A 24,478-nucleotide genomic window follows, 5' to 3' on the forward strand; every position below is an offset into this window, starting at 1 on the left:
GTAAACACTTATCAACAATAGCCTGGTATTTGCGAATTTGAAATGTTCAGAGAAACATGACACGACTCACAAAAGAATTTATCAGCAGTTAAATTACTGAAACCTACATTTTGCCTAAACTATGCCATAGATAGAAACATAAAAAAGAAATCCAACTTTTTCAAGATTATTGGCTCACGATGCAAATGAAATCAGTGCCCTTCTATAGCAAAAAAATGGTTCAAATGGCTCTGATCACTATGGGACTTAACTTCTGAGGTCTTAACTTAGCGGTCGCGCAGTTCCAGACTGTAGCGCCTAGAACTGCTCGGCCACCCCGGCCGGCCCTTCTATAGCAAAGATCCAGTATACAGTAGAGAGTTAATTATTCGAACTAATTGGAGTACGTGGGTCTTAGGAAAACCAGTTTATCCAAATAATCCATCTGTATACTTTTATTTACCACTATGAATTACATATATTTGTAATAACATGAATCTCTCTCATCATTACAAAGACAACTATGGTGGGAATGTATGAGTGACAGCCCAGTAAACAAGAAATATGTAATACACATTCTTATTGCATGTACACTACATACGTATGTAATTAATGCTTAAAAGTATCCTTAATGTTGCTCTGTCTAAGCAAGCCTACCAGTTCATGAGCAGCTAAGTCACACACTTTCTTTCAGAACAGACATCTGATACTGTTCACTTTCTTCTTGAGAGTCGAACCATTGCAAGGCAGTACCTAAACATTTAGTAGCAGCCAGTATACTTTCAATTTTATTTGCTGGATCACTAGTTGATGAGACACCTTTCATGTACTGAATCATATTATTTTTTCGTTATTTTCTATTCTTATATATAATCTACATGTAAACTGAACGGGTTATATAGACACCACCAAAAGTAAATTAATGAGCTATTTTGTAGGAAGGGTAAGGTTTTGATGCACCATTAAATATCTGTGGGAAACAAAATACGAAATATGCTCTTCAGTTTATTAATTCCTTTATCTTCACCCTTTTGTTTTGATAAGTGGTAGTGTACAGACGTATGCTTGGATCCTTCATACCAGTATTGTTAAAAATGTGAATTTCAACCGTAAATTAAAAGTGTTACAAAAAATTATTAGAAGATCAAAATTTATTCACTCATTTAAGACGTCCATTCCTGTCTGTTCATCATTCCACTTGTTGCCGAGATCCTGCATCAAGAGGTTCGGAGGAGACAAGAAGAATTTACGTGATATCCGGAGGAGCGATCCTGCATCGACATTGCCACAATCGTGACTAAACACAGTGGAATTAATGTGAATCCGCACATAATGCAAATTATGAATATTCACTTTGAATGTATTGATATTGGAGGTCTTTTCATATTGGTATCGGTTAAAGTTCACCCAGGACTGTGTGCAGATTCATAAATTACCTTCAAATCTCTTTCAACTATTCTCTCCAATCAATTTTTCCAATTTTTTCAAGCAATTATTATTAATCAATTACCATCATTTAACACACACATTCAATGGCAACTGTTTAAAGGATGGCACTGAGCAAAATATGAGGTAAAAAATTTTTAGATAAAGGAGTCATATTATTGTTACAAGAAACTACTGAAACTTTTGTTGTATTTGTTATATGTCTGTGAGATTTGGAATCATAAAAACATTGAAGGAGCAAACTAAAATTAGATGCTGTTACAAACGAGATGAGCTGGGAATGCTGATTTCAGCAGTAAAGGTCGGAAGGTGCTACACTGTATGCTTATACGGCCGCGCTTGGCGCCGTCTCTCTGGCAGCAGATAATATCTTTTCCTTCCAATTAATATCCTTTACGGACAGTGCATTTCTACAGAAAAGACGAAAATTTATACAAAGTTGTCATTAAAGCGAAAGACAAGTCTTTCAAATTCTATAAAACTGTCAGATAATAATCAAGTTCATTAGTGAATATGCAGCTAAACCTACTTTAATTGAAAAGTACCGATAGAGACAAAATATAATTTATGAAAAAAAGAAAATTTTATTCATAATTTTGTTAGAAACTATTCACAATTGTGTCAAAGGAAATGGGCGTTGTTGAAAATTCATTAAAAAATGCAATATGCCAAAATGTCGGAAATCTGAGCTCGGCAACAGTTGAAGGTAATGCGCCAACTCGTGAACTGGCCGATGGCAACCAAAACAGTAAGGTTGGCATCTCACTATCAATAAATGATGACACCAGTAGTATAACTAATCGTGATGCCACTTTTTATGACCCTCGATGAGACAATTTCTCAGTTCTCAACAGGAAACATTTTTTCAAATAGTGAAACTTGAAGGACACAGCAGTGAAAATTCCTTTGCTTGCTCACGACATTGCAAATGCAAGAACAGGGAACAGTTCATAAAAGCAATGTAATTACTAGTGACACACACAAATAACACAACAGTTTACAAAACAACAGGAATTTCAGGAAAGTGTAACGCAACAACTTAAGGGTATAGGACAACAGTTTGCACAGCAAAATCAGGCTTTTAAAAGTTTCAAGAGTAATATTAGTCAACAGTTCAGTGATGTGAGCAAGACTATACACACTGAATTATCTGACGAACTATCCGGGCAGTTGACAGAGATAGTAAACAACTAAAACAGGAAATAATTACTGACAACCCACAATAGAAATATGTTAACAGAAAGAGTATTGTCGATAGACTATAAACAGGAACAACTAGCAGGTGAGTTACAAAATCTCATTGAAGCATATTCCCAAATTCAGGAGATGCAATCCCAAGTGGATGCTTTGGTAAAAAATGTGGCGAACGCAGTCAGTGAGCTGCAAGATGTTTGCAAAAACTTACCTACAGAAGTACAAAAGTTAAGTCTAAGAGTAAAACAGTTAAGAGCCAAAACTTGCCAAGAAACAGAGACATGAGAAATGTCCAGATATAAAGGAAATAACTGAAAAAGCTGAAACTGGGATGGTTGATGAAAGCAGCAACCTTGCTGAGGAGGTAGTGTCAGAGTGCAAAATTTCTGTAGGTACGGGAAAAGCAGTTCTAAAAGAGAAAGAAAGTCAATTTCTAGCTAAAATAGAATCAGGTTTAAAGGAAGCAGAGGAAAGATTATGAGGCAGTATTGCTAAAACTACTGACATTCCAATACAAAATTTGACGGAAAACAAACCCAAGCTATTAGAGAAGTTATATAGTTGCACTGGTTACCCACAATATGGCATTGACAATTTCTGGTATTTACCACTGAAGGGGAAAGAACAAACCCCGTTGTCAGAGCATTTCAAAATGTTTTACCTCGTACCTGGACCGAAGCCCAGGAAATTAGATTTGTTCTTCGATACACACAGGGTGACATTCTGCTATGGGCTATGGACCTGGCAGAATGTTACCACTACTATGAACAGTTTGAGAGGGCCTTTCTGGATACACATTGGTCTGACACCTTACGAGAGGGGCTCATACGTGAAGTATTCGACCCAGCTCCATTCGGTAGCAAACGTGGAAGCTTAAGGGGCTGTTTTGAAAAATATGTGAATAAAACCAGATACGGGACAAACCCGGTATCTTAAGTTGACGTACTGAAAATTTTAAAAAGCTTGCTTCCCGCCCTCATTAGGGGAAAACCTCATTACCATTCCGGAACGTGACACTGAATACTTTCTGTCTGTACTGGACTCAGTAGATTTGAAATACGAAAAGAGACCAGAACAACCCGAGCCGGTTAGTATGCAGATAGTGCCACGAAAATTACGGATCAACAAGCGAACAACGGATTTGTAGTACAACACGGATGGCAACCTTATCCCACACAGACCTAGGGTGACGGTAATAGTAATCACAATGGCAATGGCAAAATCCGTAAATTCGGGGATGGATATAAAAGAAATGGGCAAAAATTTAACAAATCGACTGCAACGGCAAGTAGAGCATGGTCAGCCTGTACAGTATGCACAGGCCCGAGCTACCGGCAATAGTCAACTGATAACTTGGCAAAAACAAAACAATATCATACCACCAAATAATCCACAGACAGCGGAATTCGGCCAGAAAAGTAGTGCACTTATGCCGATTAACACGAAAAGGTCAAAGAGAATTTCAGTCGAGAGCCTCGCAGGATACTAATTGGTGTAATCGGACATCGACAACCCGTATAGTAGAAGCTACACCTAACCCAGAAACTGATGCCACCATGACATCAGAAAACTTTAACTGGTCACCGTAGGCCCCCCGTTCTGTTACCTGGGAGGAGAGTGGGGGCACGAGCTCGATCAACACTCACTTTATCAGATACGATCGAGGCAGTGATGTGTAAGATGATCTGTATCAAAGTAATGAGGGTACACAGGAAAACTTGACAAAGAGCAGGGTACGAGCTACTATTAAAGCCAAAGCATTTGACCTTGATGTACCCATTGTGCTTAACACAGATACTACAACCCATTTGACGTCAGAGGGATTCTTTTAAGAACTGAAGAAACGTGAGTGTATACCCACACTACCAGTGCAAAATTGCAAGGTACAAACTGTGACCTGTCAGAAATCGAAAAAAGTATAAATACAAGCATTCATTCCCATTTTCTGTTCAATGCAATTTTTTGATAGTAGAGAAATTAATAGTTGATTGTTTAATTGGTATGGATACATTTAGCACATACCAAGTACAAATTGATATAGGCAAGGGCCAATGTAATTTCACTGTAAATAACCAATTATTTGCAATAGACCTAAGAAGGGGAAGTAATGATAGATATAAAACTGAAGTTACTCAGAACTTTGAGGTTCAATTGGTAAATCCCAAAATCAACACATAAAATAACGAACAGTTGGCAGCAGAAGAGGTAAACGTGAACACAGTAAACACAAAAGTAAGTGAATCAAAGTGCTTGTCTCAAGAACAGCTAGTGGAACTTAGGGAACTGATACATGTATCTGAAAAAAGACAAGGTATCATTAAGGATTTTGTGTACAAAATGGAAGTATATCCTCATGAAACTTTTTGTTCTACCTCATACCATGGACAAAAAGGGAAGCAGCAAGAAAAGAGATAAACAGGATCCTTGAGTGGGGCATAATACAACCATCATTTTCTCTTATTTTAGTCCTATTTTGGCTGTGAGTAAACCAGATGCCAAGGTGCGCTTGGTCCTAAATGCATGTAACATTAATAAGATTATTGTACCAGTTCAAACATGTCTAGACAGTTTAGAAGAACAGCTAATGAAATTCCATGATGCTAAATTTCTTTCTAGAATCGATCTCGAGTCCTCATATTGGCAAATAAAACTACACGAAGAAAGTTGGAAGTATATCACCTTCGTATGTGGGGGCACGTGCTTCGAATTTCAAGTATTACTGTTTGGACTGAATGTAAGTGGAGGAGTATTTATCTCTGTGCTTGGCAAAGTGCTAGGGCCCTAACTTTTGAGTAAGGTAACAGTATACGTGGATGATCTTTTAGTCGCCACACTCACTTTGATTATTGAACAAGTATTGAGTCACTTTTCTGAACATGGAGTACTCTTTGGAAGGCATGCTGTCAGATCCTAAAAATCTTGATGCCATTAGGAACTGTTCTGTTACTCGGAACAAGAGGCAATTAAAGGCATACTTAGGCCTAATCTCATTTTTCAGGAAATTCATCCCTAACCAACTTATGAACAGTGATGCTTTACTCCAGGGCTTAACAACTGGCCGGTTTTGAGTGCGAGTACTCATGTCTGCTCAGGCACATGCTCGCGAGCAGGTGCAAAGTCGCGGAATAGGGAGGGAGGGGAAATGCGCGTGCACGTATGAATAGGACCGCAGCGTGCCTATTGAGTTTGCGCTGACTGTGTGACGTTAAAAGTACTACAATCAGCTCTAACAGTCACTTCGCTGGTTAAGAATCATGTCAAGTCGCCGTTGTGTAACCCCAACCATGCTTTTGCAGTTCTTCCCCCATTGGGAGGAATTGTATCTGTTTACAGAAAAAGATGGTGTTGCAAAATGTTTAGTATGTCACAAAATGCTGAATTCTTTTAGGAAATTTAATTTGCAGCTACATTATATGTCGTGCCACGAGAAAGACTACGGAAGTGGAAAATGTGATGGACCAGATCGTGCACAGGAAGTTATTAAACTTAAAAGGAAGCTATCCGAAGAAGATCTGGATGACGAAGAAAAATCAACTGAGGCAGCTCTCAGAGTGAGCTACAAAATTGCTTTGTTTTTAGCAAAATCCCTGCGCCCCTTCACTGATAAAAGATGTTTGGTAATTGCAGCGGAACATTTGTGTCCATCTCAAGCTGAACAGTTATCTGACATGACCATTATGCGTCGCATACAGGACGTGGCAGACGACGTCCAGAGCCAGCTTGCAAATATCTATAAAGATTTTATGGCGTATTCTCTAGCTCTGGACGAAAGTGTTGATGTCACTGGAACAGCGCAGCTTTCCATATTTATTAGAGGTGTTAATAGAGATCTTCAGGTGAGGAAGGAGCTCCTCGATGTAGTAGCCATGAAGAACACTACAACTGGAGGTGATATTTTAAGTAGTGTTGAAGAAAGTGTTGAAAATATAGGATTGTAGTGGAATTCTTTAGTTTCAGTGTCTACAGGCGGTGCACCAGCGATGACAGGGAAAAAATTAGGTTTCGTTGCGCTGTTGAAGGAGAAAATGCAAAAACTGACCGTACCAAATGAAATAAGGGGTGTTCACTGTGTGATCCACCAGGAAAACTTATGTGCAAAGAGTATCACTCTAAAAAATGTGATGGGTGTTGTTGTTCGTACAACCAATTATATAACGAAGCATGGGCTAAACACAGGCAATTTAAAAGCTTTCTTGAGGATGTAGAAAGCCAGTATGGTAGCCTGCCTTATTACAGCGAGGTCTGCTGACTTAGTCGTGGCGAATTATTAAATCGAATTTTTGCCTATTAGATGAGATAAATATGTCCATGGAAATAAATAACATGTGTGTTCCTGAATTGAAAGAGCCTTCATGGAAATGTGATCTCGCGTTCTTAGCAGATTCAACTAGCCATCTGAATGCTTTGAACATTTCACTACAAGGTAAAGATCTGCTAATTACTCATTTCATAGATCAAATATGAGCTTTTAAAATGAAATTGACACTTTGGGTGAGTCAGCTGGAAACAGGAAATCTAGCTCATTTTCCTAAATTATCATCCATGCAAGATGTTCACAAAGACCGTGAACGTTATTCACATAGTTTAGTTGCCCATAAGGAAGAATTTGATCAACGCTTTCAAGATCTGACAGCACTAGACAGTGATTCTGATCTGTTCTCTCCATATTCAGCGAATATTGAAGAGATTCGTCCTGAGCTGCAACTAGAAATTATTGACCTGCAGTGTGACAGAGAATACAGAGACAAATTTCAGAAGAAGAAAAACATTTTGGAATTTTACAGACACTTCCCTCAGGATAGATTTCCTCATTTGCACAAACTGGCGGCTACAATAATATCAATGTTCGGTTCCATGTATGTTTGTGAATAACTGTTCTCTGCAATGAAATGTAACAAGATGCGCCTGAGAAACGCATTGTCTGATCGAAATTTAAACTGCACGCTGCGCTTATGATGCACAAGAACATAGATGCAATTGTAAAGAGCAAAAAGTACAAGATAACAGAGAATCCCACACTTCAGTGACACCTTTTATTGTGTAACAGTTCACAAATTAATACGAATGTAGAGGCATACACTAAGCTAATAAAATTATGTGGCACGTGTACATTCTCCTTTATTTGTTTCATTTGTCACAGTAATAATTCGTGAGTGATATCCCTGCAGGTAGCCGCGGATTTACATCGACTTGCGGCAGCTGTTGTGTGTTCCACGTGACTCTCCCCACTCTCCGCTCTGGTCCGGTAGTGGGGGTAGCGTGCTCGCGCCTTGCTGCTCACCGCTTGCTCCGCGAGCACGTATGTTGTGAAGCCCTGCTTCACTCAATCTTCTCCAGAAACACAGACCTCGGTTACGGGACAAGCAATGTCAAACTGATTTCGAGAACATTATTTTATTAACACATTTTCTGCGATCACCAGTGCGGGCTGCTAATGCTCTAGGCAGACACTTGTGAGCGCACGTGAGCTGAGAGCTGAGAGCTGAGATCGTACCCGTGCGAAACGTTTAAGTTCATGTTGTGCACGTACGTAATATTGACAGCGAATATAAGGTCTGCGCAAGAGGTGGTGCTAGATATAGTAATACAAGTACGCTTTAGCTGCATGCCGATCGTGTGATAAATGCTGCATGCTGTCTGGCACTTATAAGTGTCATATGCATTTATTGCAAACATTTCTAACAATGCCCCTGATTTATTGATTTTATTGCAAAGTGGAAAGAAAATGCAATTCAAATAAGCGATAAATCCGCTTCATTGAGAAAGGTGTAGTCTGAAAACACCGATAGATTTATCACATGGAGAAAAAGGAACAGGACTCGTCTCCAATGTGGTGCTATGAAAACCCAATCCCATATAACAAATAAGTTTGGAAGGTGTAGAGGAGATGTTTTATAGCAAATCACAAATAAGTCCACATACTGTACAGAAACATCATGATCTGAGCAACCAATGTAATAGTATTTTACTTGGCTATCAAATAAAACAAATACAAACACTTTACAAATCAAACGCAAACAGATCTTCCTCTGAAGATACGACATCCCATTACATACGGATGTGTAATTGTGCAGCAGTTCAAACAATATCCAGTTTTTTTTTTTTGGACATGTTATGCACATGTATGGTGTATCCCTAAAATTGCCCCGTTCTGCACACATTATAAAGTGCTTCATCATAACTTTCTTCTTCCCTTCAGTTGCATCCTGCTTTTGCACAATGTGTGTCTTTACCATATTTGTTACACACACCTTTTGTAACATCCATTGGTGGAAGTACTTCCTTTATTATTTGTACATGGTAATCATATTACATCATTTTATGCCCTGAGTATTTATTATATGGGTAATGGGAGTTGAACATTAGCATGTCAACTACATGGAAGAATGGTTTCTTTGGCCAGCGGATAGTCTTTCATTCACATAAATAATACATCATCTTGTCCTGCCTATTGGCCCCAGACAAACAACTGTTATATCTGATAACTGGCAGTAGTTTTGAGACTATTTGCTGGTGTGCATTCAGCGCAGGTCCCATTGTACTAGGATATTCTGTGGAAATATAGAATAGAATAGAATAGAATCTTTATTTGCCTTTCAGTGGGTTTTCCATACAATTGGCATCGTCAGTGTGTTCAATACATTTTTTTTTAAAATTACAGTAATTATTATTGTACATAATTGTGCCTGTGCAGGGCAAGCAGATATGTATGCTAAAGTAATATTTATAATACAACAATTATTAATTCACAATAGTAATAATAATAAATCATAACAGTTAATTATACAATAGTATCAAGATATATTTATGGTACATCTTACGTATCCATGTAAAAAGTCTTTGTTGGTACATTACTGTCACGAACACATAGGTATAATTCATATGGCAGTTTTTTGTTTCATGTAGCATATCTCTTTTGTGTCACTGTTTTGAAACTCATCAAGTGAGTAATATGGTGTACATTTGAGCCACACTTCTATTGTTTGCTTAAACTTATTCATTGGTAGTTCACTCACAGCCTGTGGGAGTTTGTTATAAAATTTCAAGCCAAGGTGTTTATGGCTCTTTTGTGTTACTGTCAGCCTTGCGTATGGTAGGTCTACGTTACTATTATTTCGAGTATTATGAACATGCACTTCAGATTTTAAATTAAAGCTCTTTATGTTCTCTTTAGCATATGTTAAACAATTATAAATGTATATACTAGGTAGTATCATTATCTTTAGTTCTTTAAAATTATTTTTGCAACTTTGTCTTGGTGCTAGTCATAAAATGCACCTGACTGCTTTCTTCTGCCACTTGAAGATGGCACTTGAACCCAATGAGCTGCCCCAAAGAAGTACCCCGTATTGCAGTTGTGAATGGAAAAAAAGCAAAGTACATGGAGATTAGCAGATTTTTACTGATAACGTGTCTCAGCTTGTGTAATAGCAAGTTTGCCACATAGATAATTTGTGTGTCTGTCCAATGTAAGTTTTTGATCTATATGTAAACCTAGTAACTTGACATTTTTTATATTCTGTTCAGTTGGTTTCAGGGTGAAGTAAATTTCTTCAGTTTTCAATTTGTTTATTGATAAAAGGTTGGCTCTGCACCAGTCACTGCTCATTTCAGTTACTACTTTGTTGTAATCTATGACATCTTGCATATATTCTCCATCTGTTATTAATGTCATATCATCAGCATACAGTACATTGTTGCATGGCATATAATTTGAGAAGTCATTGATGTAAACAATGAAAAGGATAGGGCCAAGCACTGAGCCTTGTGGAATTCCTCTCTTTACTTTCATGGGTGTTGACTTTTGATAGTTTGTTTTTACTAATTGTATCCTATTGCTTAAGTATGATTGAAAAAATTGTAATGGTTTATCTACAATACCATAATGTTCTAGTTTTTTTATCATTATTTCATGTGTGACTGAGTCGAAGGCCTTTGTTAAATCTAACAGTGTAGCACAAGTGAGTTTCTTGTTTTCATATCCTTCATATATATTACTAAGGAGGCATTCAACTGCTTTGGTTGTTGATAGTTCAGATCAAAAGCCAAACTGGTTCTTACTCAATAATTTATTACTTTCAAAATAATTGTAAATTTGGATATTATGCAGTTTTCTATTACTTTTGATATAATGGGAACTATTGATATAGGTCTATAATTGTTTGGCATTTTTCTGTCACCTTTCTTGTAGATTGGGAGTGTAACTGTCATTTTCAGACATTCAGGGAATATTCCTTCTTCAAGTATGTGATTCGTCAGATGTGTTAGTGGCATTAAGATTGCAGTGGCTATGTGTTTAACAATACTGTTACTAAGCCCGTAATAGTCCTCTGTTTTTGAGTTTTTAAGTTTCTTTATAGATTTGATAATGTGGCTGGAGGTGATTTTTGACCAATAGAATTTCTTGGTTACTGGTGCTTGTTGTTTAAGAAGGGTTGCAGCAGTTGAAATATTATCAGAATTATTTTTACCAAAAGAAGAAGAAGAAGAAGAATAGCTGGCACAATTTATAAAATATTCGTTAAGGATGTTGTAATCTATAGGCACTGTGGCTTCCTGTTTGCTCATATTAATTCCACTTTTTATTATATTCCAACCTGCTTGACAGGCATTTTTTGAGCCTGCAATATATTCATCATTTACTTTACATTTAGCTGATTTTATTTCATATTTGTACAACTTCTTAAGGGTCACATAGTGTTTCCTGGCTTCCTCATTTCATTCATCAAGATTTTTTATATTGTGTAGTGTATTTGGCCAATCTACCACCTTCAGTTCATGTTTCAATTGTACAATATTGCTCTCTTTTAGTATTCTGAAAGTGACTAACTGTTTAGTTCTCTCTGGGTTCATACTGCCCATTCTGACCCATATCCCGTCATGATCAGATCATGCTTTAGTTGATCCTGATTTACATTACTAATTACATTGTCAAGGCATGCATCTAGTCTAGTAGGTTTTTCATTTATACAGTAACAGTTTAGTGCCTTTAGGCTGTTAACCATGTCATTTACATTTTTCCTACTTTCCCTTATATCTATGTTGAAGTCACCTGCAATAAAAATTTTGTGATTTTTGTGTTTAGTGAATAATTTGATTAGTGAAATTAGTTTTTCTATAAGAACTTCCTCATCAGAGGCTGGTGTACAGTACACAGAAGCAATGATAATTTTTTGGGTATGCAGTACTATGGCTGATACTTCCAATACACCTTCAATGCAATGTTTGTTTAGGTCTATCACTGAATGCTGCAGATTTAAGTTTTCTTTGATGTAGATTGCAACTCCACCATGTGCAATATTTGTTCTACAATATTTTGTGGCTAATATGTAGCCATAAGGTACACACATATCTATTTCTGAGTCATGCAACCAATGCTCATTAATACACAGTGTGCTACAGTTAATTTTGTCTGACAAGTACCATAACTCATTAACTTTATGTCTTAGGGATTGTACATTAACATGAAATAACATTAAATCACTTTTGTTACTGGGAGGAATACTTGTTGCTTTTTCTGTTGCATTATCTTTACTGTCCCTTGCAAACTGTTGTGACCAAATCCAACTTGTGTTAGAATTGGTCACTACTGAACTTTGAACTGAAGCCTATAAATTGTTTTATTTGCAGAGCTTAATTTTTCTCTTGCAATCCCAACTATTTTTTTGCTTAGAAGTGACTTTCCTAACCCATTTAGATGCTGACCATGGCTTGTATGACAAGCTCTATTACAGTGACACGGTTTGCTAAGGGGCACAATTGTGGTGTGGCAGCAGCCTGAAATATCATTCATGTCAATCACTGTTACATTTTTGAAATGTTTACATACTGAATCATAGAGGTTATTTGCTTTTTTAATTTCGTTGTTCATACATGATTGTTCTATTACATCATAACGGTGAGGTATTTTAGCCACTATTACATTGGTATGTGTTAGCCTACCCAGTGACTCTTTCAGCACTTTTGTTGATGCAACTGTTTCATTGTGATACACATCATTAGCACCTCGTATAATTACTGCATAGTCGTTTGATGATAGATTCTTGCATTCTTCTACAACACTGTCAACAACTTGGCTTAATCTTGCATTTGGTTTTACTAGTCCCTGAATTTTGAACTTTGCTGCTGCATCATCTGTTTTCAGTTTTATAGCTAACCCTCTTACAAAACTGTCTGAGAAAACTTCTAGGTTATTATAGTGTTTGTTTTTTGTAGTACCTTTGTGTTTGTTTGATGAGATTGTTTTATCACAGTTTTGTTTGGGGTATGTCTTTTTTGGATTGTCACTTGATGATCACTGTCACTGTTTACATGAGTTAGAGCTGAGTATCTATTCTCATGTTCAGGGATTGTACATAGATTAAGACAACTATTCACTTTTGTGTTGTTCGTTACCTTACGGGTCGCTCGAGGCATAATCCATCCTGTGCTGCTTTTCTGAAAATGTGTTTGCCCTGTGGACTGGGACGGTGTTCCGTTATTTTGCATGTCCATTGTTGTTGTTAATTCTCTATCTATAGGAGACCTCTCACCTATCCTTCCATTTGCTGATCATGACGCTGTCTGAATATCGTGCAATAGTGTCTCCTTTCCCCAGTTTTGTGCATACCACGTCTTTAGGGGTATTTCCCCTATTTACCCTAGTGTCCCGGTGCAATGTGTTTTTGCATTCAACGGGGTTTTACTTAAAGCAAAGCTATTTTAAAAATTGTCCATGTAAACGTAATAGCTAATATACAGCTTCTCTTCCAAAAGATGTAATACTATCTTTTGAGCATGCCCCTTTTCCCCCATATCACCATGCATCCCCATTTGCAAAACTGTGTGGATTATTTAGCATGTACAATTTGATGCCATATTTATTCCTTTTGTTCTTTATATATTGTCTAAATGACAATTGTCCCCTCCAAAGAATCATTGATTCATCTAAAGATAGATCCCTACCTGTATAATGCACCTGATTATTAAAATAATTCAATATAGGGCATACCTTATGTAGTCGATCATCTGGTTTCGGGTCTCCTGACTCTGGATTTTTTGTAAAATGCAGTGAGCGTAAGATGAACAAATATCTCTCTCTGCCCATACTCATTGCTATTCCTCTATTTTCGAACAGCGGGTCTTTCTTCCAGTAGTCTTCCAATCGGGCATATTTGACATTACCCATATGTAATGAAATACACAGGAAGACTAGTATTTCTCCTATGCTTACAGGTTTGCAATTACTAATCCCAGAACCCTCTTTTGTATTTTCGCTCGCAAATATGTTGCGTGTGTTACCGTTTGTTTCATCAACTACGAGCTGCAGTATTCCATCTGTAACCAGCAGCCTAAAGAAACCCATTGGCGTAATGCCAGCAGGATTTATCTGCAAACATTCTGCTTTTGTAAACGGATGATATTGCATCCCATGTGGTTCTTCATGCCAACTCCCACCTGGTTTGCTTACTTCTGTGAGTGCGAGTTCTTTATCGTTGGCGATTTCCTCGTCGTTGTCATCCGTTCCGAACTGTTGTGAAACATATTTGACAGTTCTGCTTCCACACTGTCATCACTATGGTATATTTCTGCAATCTCCAAATTCCAGCCACCCTCCTCTGGTCCGTCCGCTCTGAACTCAACACTATCTTCTAACACATTCAGTAACTCATGGTCAGTACTTTGTTCACTCTTCCTACTCTTTTTTTTTGGTTAGAAGGCCCCGGTGTCAGTTGATTTGCCGCCATTGTAAACGATGCACAACACAGACAGCGGAAGAAAAAAACACACAACTGCAGACAGGAAAACTTTACATGATATTTCGTTGGTTGCTTGTACTAATATGAGTGCACAGCTGTATAAGCATCAGCTGCAGCGAATGTGCTAAATGCTAATTTGATCTCAACCGGACATGAAGAAGGATTTTTGTTTATGCACCAATGCGTCTTGTCTAGGTCTGGTTCCATGCCTTTTTCTAATGGTAGAAGAAGAGGGAAAACTCATCCCTGAAGTAATTAGCTTTGCCACCTTAACCGAAGCTGAACGTTCATATTCAGTTATGGGTTTGGAGGGTTTGGCTGTAATTTGGTCCTTTAAAAAGTTTGAATATTTCATATGGGGTAAACGTACAAATGTATGCTGTGACCATGAACCCCTATCGTTTTTGTTAACTTGTAAATTTCTACAGTGGATATCCAGTTGGTGTAAGTATCTTCAAGAATTCGATTTTGAAATAGTGTTCATAAAAGGAAACCAGAACATAGTAGCTGAGACAGAACACTCTGACCTTACTATGTCCACACGTGTAAACACATGGAGAAAATACAGCAGGAAGAGATAAACTGGAGTAAGTTAAGAGTGAAACTTATGCAAAACGGTGATGAAAAGTTAGAAAATTTTTTCAGTATTCACAAAGGTGTTCTCTTCCATAGAAACCACCCCGAACAAGAACAATGGCATGTGTGTTAGCCAGAGGAATATGTGGATGATTTTTCTTATACACACACACACACACACACACACACACACACACACACACAACAGTAGGGGCCATTATGTCACTGCAAAGTGCACTGACAAAATAGGTAAATATTGTTATTTCCCCAACCTTTGATGAAGAGTACAACAGGAGGTAAGAAAGTATATTTTCTGCCAGAAAGCAAAAAATTCTAACATCTCCAATCAGATTGAACTACATCCCATTGTGGCTAAGAAAACCTCTAGAAAAAGGTATTGTTGGATGTGGCTGGATCTTATCTCAGAGGTAAGGAGGGAGTAATGTATGTTGTCGGTCTGTATGATATTTTCACCAAATACGTAAGACTGTATGCTGTACAGAATGTTACAGACAATTCAACTATACGACAAATCAAAGAGGGTTATTTTGCAAGAGTAGGAAAACAAAATGTCATGTTAACAGAAAATGCCTTATATTTTGTTTGATATAAATGGAAAGAGTTTGTAGATTCCAACCAAATCAAACAAATTCAAGTATATCCAGATTTCATCCCGGGGCATTCCCCATAGAAAGGGTGCTGAAGGAATTCAACAGGTTTGTTGAGGACCTATATACCTTGTAAACATACCAAGTGGATTGAATATGTCACTCCCTTCTTACAAGATGATGGCAACCTTCCTCATACATCAACTGGATTTACACCAAATGAGCTGATGTTCAATTGCAAACAAGTAGACGAGTGGGAGAAACCGAAATACTGATAACGGAGTTATCACTGGAGGATAAAATTCGACAAGCAGCAACCAACCTTGAAACCTGGACCAAATATAGGAAAGGAATTTATGACAGAAAGCTGAAACATACAACACAATTTTATATAGGGCAAAAGGTGTTACTTAGAACACATTCCAAATCCACAAAAATTGGGGAAACGGTGCCATAAGTGGCAACTACTAAACACTGGACCGTACATAATTACTAAAATCCCCTATTCGGGAGCATACCGACTGGTACACATGAAGGTGTGTAAAAAGACAAGGGTCTTTACCCACACAAAAATTGAATGTTAATATATTGAAAAAAGGCCGTATACCCTCTAAATTGTTTATATGTATAATAATATGAGATTTAGGATGCTGGAAAGTCACATTCCAGAATTTATGTTGTTAGTTGTTAAGGAAAATTTTTGTTTGTGTTTTTTCTTATATGTCAAATGTGTAAACGATGAGTGGTTGTAACAAGGAAGAATGTTACTTTTATGTGTCTAGAGACACATACTCTAAATACAATACTGTGCCTTGTGCGTATCCCAGTTCTAAACAAATAAGTGAATTTCTGAAATGCACACTAGTGTGTAATGCAATACACTGTGACGCCAGTGGTATCGGAGCGATGCAGCCCATGCGCACTGGGGAGCAAGCTAGTAACAAACCGCACGCTTGTGTGCGCCAGACAGGCACAGCTGGAAGTGTTGGAGCGCCGAAAACAAACAAACCTGATGAGCTACAGCCCTCACTGGCATTTGTAAAGCCTAAGAGTCGAGGGGTATGAAAGGGGAGCAGTGGTTGGGAAGGGAGTGAGACAGGGTTGTAGCCTCTCCCCGATGTTATTCAATCTGTATATTGAGCAAGCAGTAAAGGAAACAAAAGAAAAGTTCGGAGTAGGTATTAAAATCCATGGAGAAGAAATAAAAACTTTGAGGTTCGCCGATGACATGGAATGTAGTTGATTTAAGTCGGGTGATGCTGAGGGAATTAGATTAGGGAATGAGACACTTAAAGTAGTAAAGGAGTTTTTCTATTTGGGAAGCAAAATAACTGATGATAGTCAAAGTAGAGAGGATATAAAATGTAGACTGGCAATGGCAAGGAAAGCATTTCCGAAGAAGAGAAATTTGTTAACATCGAGTATAGATTTAAATGTCAGGAAGTTGTTTCTGAAAGTATTTGTATGGAGTGTAGCCATATATGGAAGTGAAACGTGGACAATAAATAGTTGACAAGAAGAGAATAGAAGCTTTCGAAATGTGGTGCTACGGAAGAATGCTGAAGACTAGATGGGTAGGTCATGTAACTAATGAGGAGGTATTGAATAGAATTGGAGAGAAGAGGAGTTTGTGGCACAACTTGACTAGAAGAAGGGACCAGTTGGTAGGACATGATCTGAGGCATCAAGGGATCACCAATTTAGTGTTGGAGGGCAGTGTGGAGGGTAAAAATCATACGGGGAGACCAAGAGATGAATACACTAAACAGATTCGGAAGGATGTGGATTGCAGTAGGTACGGGGAGATGAAGAAGCTTGCACAGGATAGAGGAGCATGGAGAGCTGCATCAAACCAGTCTCAGGACTGAAGACAACAACAACAACAACAACAACAACAATGAATAAACAGGGACTAGAAAATTAAGAGAGAGTGTACACTACAACTACAACTATCTGCACATACACACACACAAGATAAGCTAAGGGATTATATACACAGGAAATGGACACTTAACTAAGAGATATTTACTTAAGCTATGCTGCTATATACGTCATATCTATATATGTACAATACAGCAAATTTAAGTATTGAAAGTGCACGCAGTAATTATACTTGATGGATGAGAAAAGTCTTGCTGGGGCTAAACAAGCGAGTACAGTATGTGGCAAACTGAATAAGAGGTCACACCATGCCTCTGATAAAGTTTATTTTTCAGATTTATAACATTAGTAGAGACGCACACATGACATTAAATAAGTTTTGTGATAGCATGACTGCACGCTGAAGTAAATTAATACATGGTTGAATATATGAAAAAGGTATCAGAAGCCATTGAGCCACTATATACTTATCTATGAAGATTTAGTTTTAAGTTAGTATTAAGTTTTTTCTTCCAGGGAACACTGCATCGACATGTTCTAAAGTGAAGAAAGATAAATGCTTGTACAGTGTTAGGTACCATACGAAAATAAGAAAGAGCCACACTGCAAGTGAATATACACTCCTGGAAATGGAAAAAAGAACACATTGACACCGGTGTGTCAGACCCACCATACTTGCTCCGGACACTGCGAGAGGGCTGTACAAGCAATGATCACACGCACGGCACAGCGGACACACCAGGAACCACGGTGTTGGCCGTCGAATGGTGCTAGCTGCACAGCATTTGTGCACCGCCGCCGTCAGTGTCAGCCAGTTTGCCGTGGCATACGGAGCTCCATCGCAGTCTTTAACACTGGTAGCATGCCGCGACAGCGTGGACGTGAACCGTATGTGCAGTTGATGGACTTTGAGCGAGGGCGTATAGTGGGCATGCGGGAGGCCGGGTGGACGTACCGCCGAATTGCTCAACACGTGGGGCGTGAGGTCTCCACAGTACATCGATGTTGCCGCCAGTGGTCGGCGGAAGGTGCACGTACCCGTCGACCAGGGACCGGACTGCAGCGACGCGCGGATGCACGCCAAGACTGTAGGATCCTACGCAGTGCCGTAGGGGACCGCACCGCCACTTCCCAGCAAATTAGGGACACTGTTGCTCCTGGGGTATTGGCGAGGACCATTCGCAACCGTCTCCATGAAGTTGGGCTACGGTCCCGCACACCGTTAGGCCGTCTTCCGCTCACGCCCCAACATCATGCAGCCCGCCTCCAGTGGTGTCGCGACAGGCGTGAATGGAGGGACGAATGGAGACGTGTCGTCTTCAGCGATGAGAGTCGCTTCTGCCTTGGTGCCAATGATGGTCGTATGCGTGTTTGGCGCCGTGCAGGTGAGCGCCACAATCAGGACTGCATACGATCGAGGCACACAAGGCCAACACCCGGCATCATGGTGTGGGGAGCGATCTCCTACACTGGCCGTACACCACTGGTGATCGTCGAGGGGACACTGAATAGTGCACGGTACATCCAAACCATCATCGAACCCATCGTTCTACCATTCCTAGACCGGCAAGGGAACTTGCTGTTCCAACAGGACAATGCACGTCCGCATGTATCCCGTGCCACCCAACGTGCTCTAGAAGGTGTAAGTCAACTACCCTGGCCAGCAAGATCTCCGGATCTGTCCCCCATTGAGCATGTTTGGGACTGGATGAAGCGTCGTCTCACGCGGTCTGCACGTCCAGCACGAACGCAGGTCCAACTGAGGCGCCAGGTAGAAATGGCATGGCAAGCCGTTCCACAGGACTACATCCAGCATCTCTACGATCGTCTCCATGGGAGAATAGCAGCCTACATTGCTGCAAAAGGTGGATATACACTGTACTAGTGCCAACATTGTGCATGCTCTGTTGCCTGTGTCTATGTGCCTGTGGTTCTGTCAGTGTGATCATGTGATGTATCTGACCCCAGGAATGTGTCAATAAAGTTTCCCCTTCCTGGGACAATGAATTCACGGTGTTCTTATTTCAATTTCCAGGAGTGTAGTTGTAAGTTTATGATATGTATGAATGTGATAGTGTGTGGAGAAGAAAACAGCTGCAGTACATCACACATCACGATGCTGAACTAAGGTGGAGTACTACCAAATAATCAAGGGGTCGAAACCTAACTACTGTGAGCATCGACTACCCGTGAAAGCGTCAGACATATGAATTACACTGAAATTTTTATGTGCATTTGTTACTTAAGTAAACATTGTTTTATGCTCATTATGTGTAACATACTGTATTGATGATACAACTCTGTAAACTTCAGCACATGAAATGGTTATGTTTTATACAATGAACATAACAAATAAATATTGAACTGCACTTTTAAACACTGAATAAATATTAGATATGATTGGTATCATCAGATTTGAGTTGTGTTTATAAACAAAAAACTATTTTGTTCTTGGGATCACAGTTAAGTCTATTAATGAGACATAACTGAACACGTAGATGCCTTGCTGTGAAATTTCTTCAACCGACAGTGTGTAGGTCCTTCATTGAGAATGCTAGAAAGGCGAGGCCGTGCGTAGTTATTTGAGCAGCGTGTAGTATCTAGTGTAGCGACTATTATTTACTTCTTTGATTCTTTTGAATTGACAAATATGCTCTGACAAGAAATCATGGTAAACTGAAATGGACTGTATGCTGTAAATGAAACCAGAATCCATTATTGTATGAATGTTACATGAAGAATGTATAACCAAATGAGAGTAAAATGTGTACTCATATAATTGGAATCGAATGATGTAAAGAAAATGAAAACAAAATGACAAGCAATAACCCTATGTATAAAAAGGGGAGAGAATATGTTACAGACTATAATGTATATAAGCTACGATAATGGCATGTCAACAAATGAATAGGATACATGTATTTTGTGATTGTATTTGTATTTTATTTGTTATGTGTACAGTATGTGGAAAGGACACTACAGAAACTTTATGTAATGCAAAAGATGCACAAAAACAAAATGCAAAAGCATACAAAACCTGGCCGCAAAGCGTTAAGTGTACATGTGTTAAAACGATACGTTGGTGTGCATGTGGTAAACTAAAAATGGCAATACTTTGTGTAACATGAATTTTCTGTGGTCGACATCATAAAAGCAGCAAGGAACTTACTTTGTTGACAGATTTTGAATGTATGGCTGGTCTCCCCACTGAATAAGTGAGAACCACGAGGTGAAATAAATTCCTCGGGCCACTGATATGCAAACAAGTTGTCTCCGCATCGAAGATTTCCCAAAGGATCATGCCGCTGAACACGAGCTTCATGAATTTGTGCAGTGAAAGCTACTGTAAATGCATGACACAGACACTCTGGCCTTGTACCGAATATGTGAGCATGAACTGTGATGATAACAGACGATGGGGCGCGTGTGGAAGCTAAACACTGTGCATATGCTGACTGACAACAATGGGACTATGCAGTTACAGTGGGCATTTTGTTAGGAGGGAAAAATTATATATGTATGTGTTCAAAGAAGCTGACTTGCCCATGTCAATTGATAACCATTCAGGACAACTGTAATGGCAGAAAATAAAAGTTATGCCCATACCTGTTAGGATTATCAACCCTCAAAAAGGAAAGTGAACTCAGACCCTGTGGACCTCCGTATGATGTCAGTGCACAGTGGTGGTTATGGTGCGGGGGGGGGGGGGGGGGGGCAATTGTATTGAATCATATTATTTTTTCGTTGTTTTCATTTCTTATATATAGGCTATATGAATGCTGATTTTGTAACAAGGAGTATGTTTTGATACATTTTTAAATATCTGTATGAAACAAAATAAGAAATTCACTCTTCGATTTATTAATTCCTGTATCTTCACCCTTTTGTTTTGATAAGAGATAGCATACGGAGTATGCTTGGATCTGTTGTACCAGTATTGTTAAAAATATGTATTTCAATCGAACATTAAAAGTGTTATGAAAAATTGTGAGAAGAGTGAAATTTATTTGCACATTTAAGACATCCACTCCTATCTGTTCATCATGTCACTCACTGCTGAGATCCTGCATCAAGAGGTTTGCAGCAGACAAGAATAATTTATGCAATATCCTGGAAGAATGATCCTGCATCAACATTGTCAAAATTGAGACTAAACGCAGTGGAATTAATGTTAAGTAGTGTTGTTGTTGTTGTTGTGGTCTTCAGTCCTGAGACTGGTTTGATGCAGCTCTCCATGCTACTCTATTCTGTGCAAGCTTCTTCATCTCCCAGTACCTACTGCAACCTACATCCTTCTGAATCTGCTTAGTGTATTGATCTCTTGGTCTCCCTCTACGATTTTTACCCTCCACGCTGCCCTCCAATGCTAAATTTGTGATCCCTTGATGCCTCAAAACATGTCCTACCAACCGATCCCTTCTTCTAGTCAAGTTGTGCCACAAACTTCTCTTCTCCCCAATCCTATTAAATACATCCTCATTAGTTATGTGCTCTACCCATCTAATCTTCAGCATTCTTCTGTAGCACCACATTTCAAAAGCTTCTATTCTCTTCTTGTCCAAACTGGTTATCGTCCATGTTTCACTTCCATACATGGCTACACTCCATACAAACACTTTCAGAAACGACTTCCTCACACTTAAATCTATACTCGATGTTAACAAATTCCTCTTCTTCAGAAACGATTTCCTTGCCATTGCCAGTCTACATTTTATATCCTCTCTACTTCGACCATCATCAGTTATTTTACTCCCTAAATAGCAAAACTCCTTTACTACTTTAAGTGTCTCATTTCCTAATCTAATCCCCTCAGCATCACCCGATTTAATTTGACTACATTCCATTATCCTCGTTTTGCTTTTGTTGATGTTCATCTTATATCCTCCTTTCAAGACACTGTCCATTCCGTTCAACTGCTCTTCCAAGTCGTTTGCTGTCTCTGACAGAATTACAATGTCATCGGCGAACCTCAAAGTTTTTACTTCTTCTCCATGAATTTTAATACCTACTCCAAAATTTTCTTTTGTTTCCTTTACTGCTTGCTCAATATACAGATTGAATAACATCGGGGAGAGGCTACAACCCTGTCTCACTCCTTTCCCAACCACTACTTCCCTTTCATGCCCCTCGACTCTTATAACTGCCATCTGGTTTCTGTACAAATTGTAAATAGCCTTTCGCTCCCTGTATTTTACCCCTGCCACCTTCAGAATTTGAAAGAGAGTATTCCAGTCAACATTGTCAAAAGCTTTCTCTAAGTCTACAAATGCTAGAAACGTAGGTTTGCCTTTTCTTAATGTTTCTTCTAAGATAAGTCGTAAGGTTAGTATTGCCTCACGTGTTCCAACATTTCTACGGAATCCAAACTGATCTTCCCCGAGGTCCGCTTCTACCAGTTTTTCCATTTGTCTGTAAAGAATTCGCGTTAGTATTTTGCAGCTGTGACTTATTAAACTGATAGTTCGGTAATTTTCACATCTGTCAACACCTGCTTTCTTTGGGATTGGAATTATTATATTCTTCTTGAAGTCTGTGGGTATTTCGCCTGTCTCATACATCTTGCTCACCAGATGGTAGAGTTTTGTCATGACTGGCTCTCCCAAGGCCATGAGTAGTTCTAATGGAATGTTGTTTACTCCCGGGGCCTTGTTTTAACTCAGGTCTTTCAGTGCTCTGTCAAACTCTTCACGCAGTATCTTATCTCCCATTTCATCTTCATCTACATCCTCTTCCATTTCCATAATATTGTCCTCAAGTACAGTGCCCTTGTATAAACCCTCTATATACTCCTTCCACCTTTCTGCCTTCCCTTCTTTGCTTAGAACTGGGTTGCCATCTGAGCTCTTGATATTCATACAAGTGGTTCTCTTCTCTCCAAAGGTCTCTTTAATTTTCCTGTAGGCAGTATCTATCTTACCCCTAGTGAGACAAGCCTCTACATGCTTACATTTGTCCTCTAGCCATCCCTGCTTAGCCATTTCGCACTTCCTGTCAATCTCCAATCTCATTTTTGAGACGTTTGTATTCCTTTTTGTCTGCTTCATTTACTGCATTTTTATATTTTCTCCTTTCATCAATTAAATTCAATATTTCTTCTGTTACCCAAGGATTTCTATTAGCCCTCATCTTTCTACCTACTTGATCCTCTGCTGCCTTCACTACTTCATCCCTCAGAGCTACCCATTCTTCTTCTACTGTATTTCTTTCCCCCATTCCTGTCAATTGTTCCCTTATGCTCTCCCTGAAATGCTGTACAACCTCTGGTTCTTTCAGTTTATCCAGGTCCCATCTCCTTAAATTCCCGCCTTTTTTCAGTTTCTTCAGTTTCAATCTGCAGTTCATAACCAATAGATTGTGGTCAAAATCCACATCTGCCCCTGGAAATGTCTTACAATTTAAAACCTGGTTCCTAAATCTCTGTCTTACCATTATGTAATCTATCTGATACCTTTTAGTATCTCCAGGATTCTTCCAGGTATACAACCTTCTTTCATGATTCTTGAACCAAGTGTTAGCTATGATTAAGTTATGCTCTGTGCAAAATTCTACAAGGCGGCTTCCTCTTTCATTTCTTCCCCCCAATCCATATTCACCTACTATGTTTCCTTATCTCTCTTTTCCTACTGACGAATTCCAGTCACCCATGACTATTAAATTTTCGTCTCCCTTCACTACCTGAATAATTTCTTTTATCTCGTCATACATTTCATCAATTTCTTCATCATCTGCAGAGCTAGTGGGCATATAAACTTGTACTACTGTAGTAGGCATGGGCTTTGTGTCTATCTTGGCCACAATAATGCATTCACTATGTTGTTTGTAGTAGCTAATCCGCACTCCTATTTTTTTTATTCATTATTAAACCTACTCCTGCATTACCCCTATTTGATTTTGTATTTATAACCCTGTAATCACCTGACCAAAATTCTTGTTCCTCCTGCCACCTAACTTCACTAATTCCCACTATATCTAACTTTAACCTATCCATTTCCAGTGGTCCACCACTGAGTGGCTGGGCAGAAGGCAACAGCGTATCGCTTTTTGAACTCAGGCTGT

Source organism: Schistocerca americana, chromosome 11 (genome assembly GCF_021461395.2).
Source record: "Schistocerca americana isolate TAMUIC-IGC-003095 chromosome 11, iqSchAmer2.1, whole genome shotgun sequence".
Taxonomy (NCBI): Eukaryota; Metazoa; Arthropoda; class Insecta; order Orthoptera; family Acrididae; genus Schistocerca; species Schistocerca americana.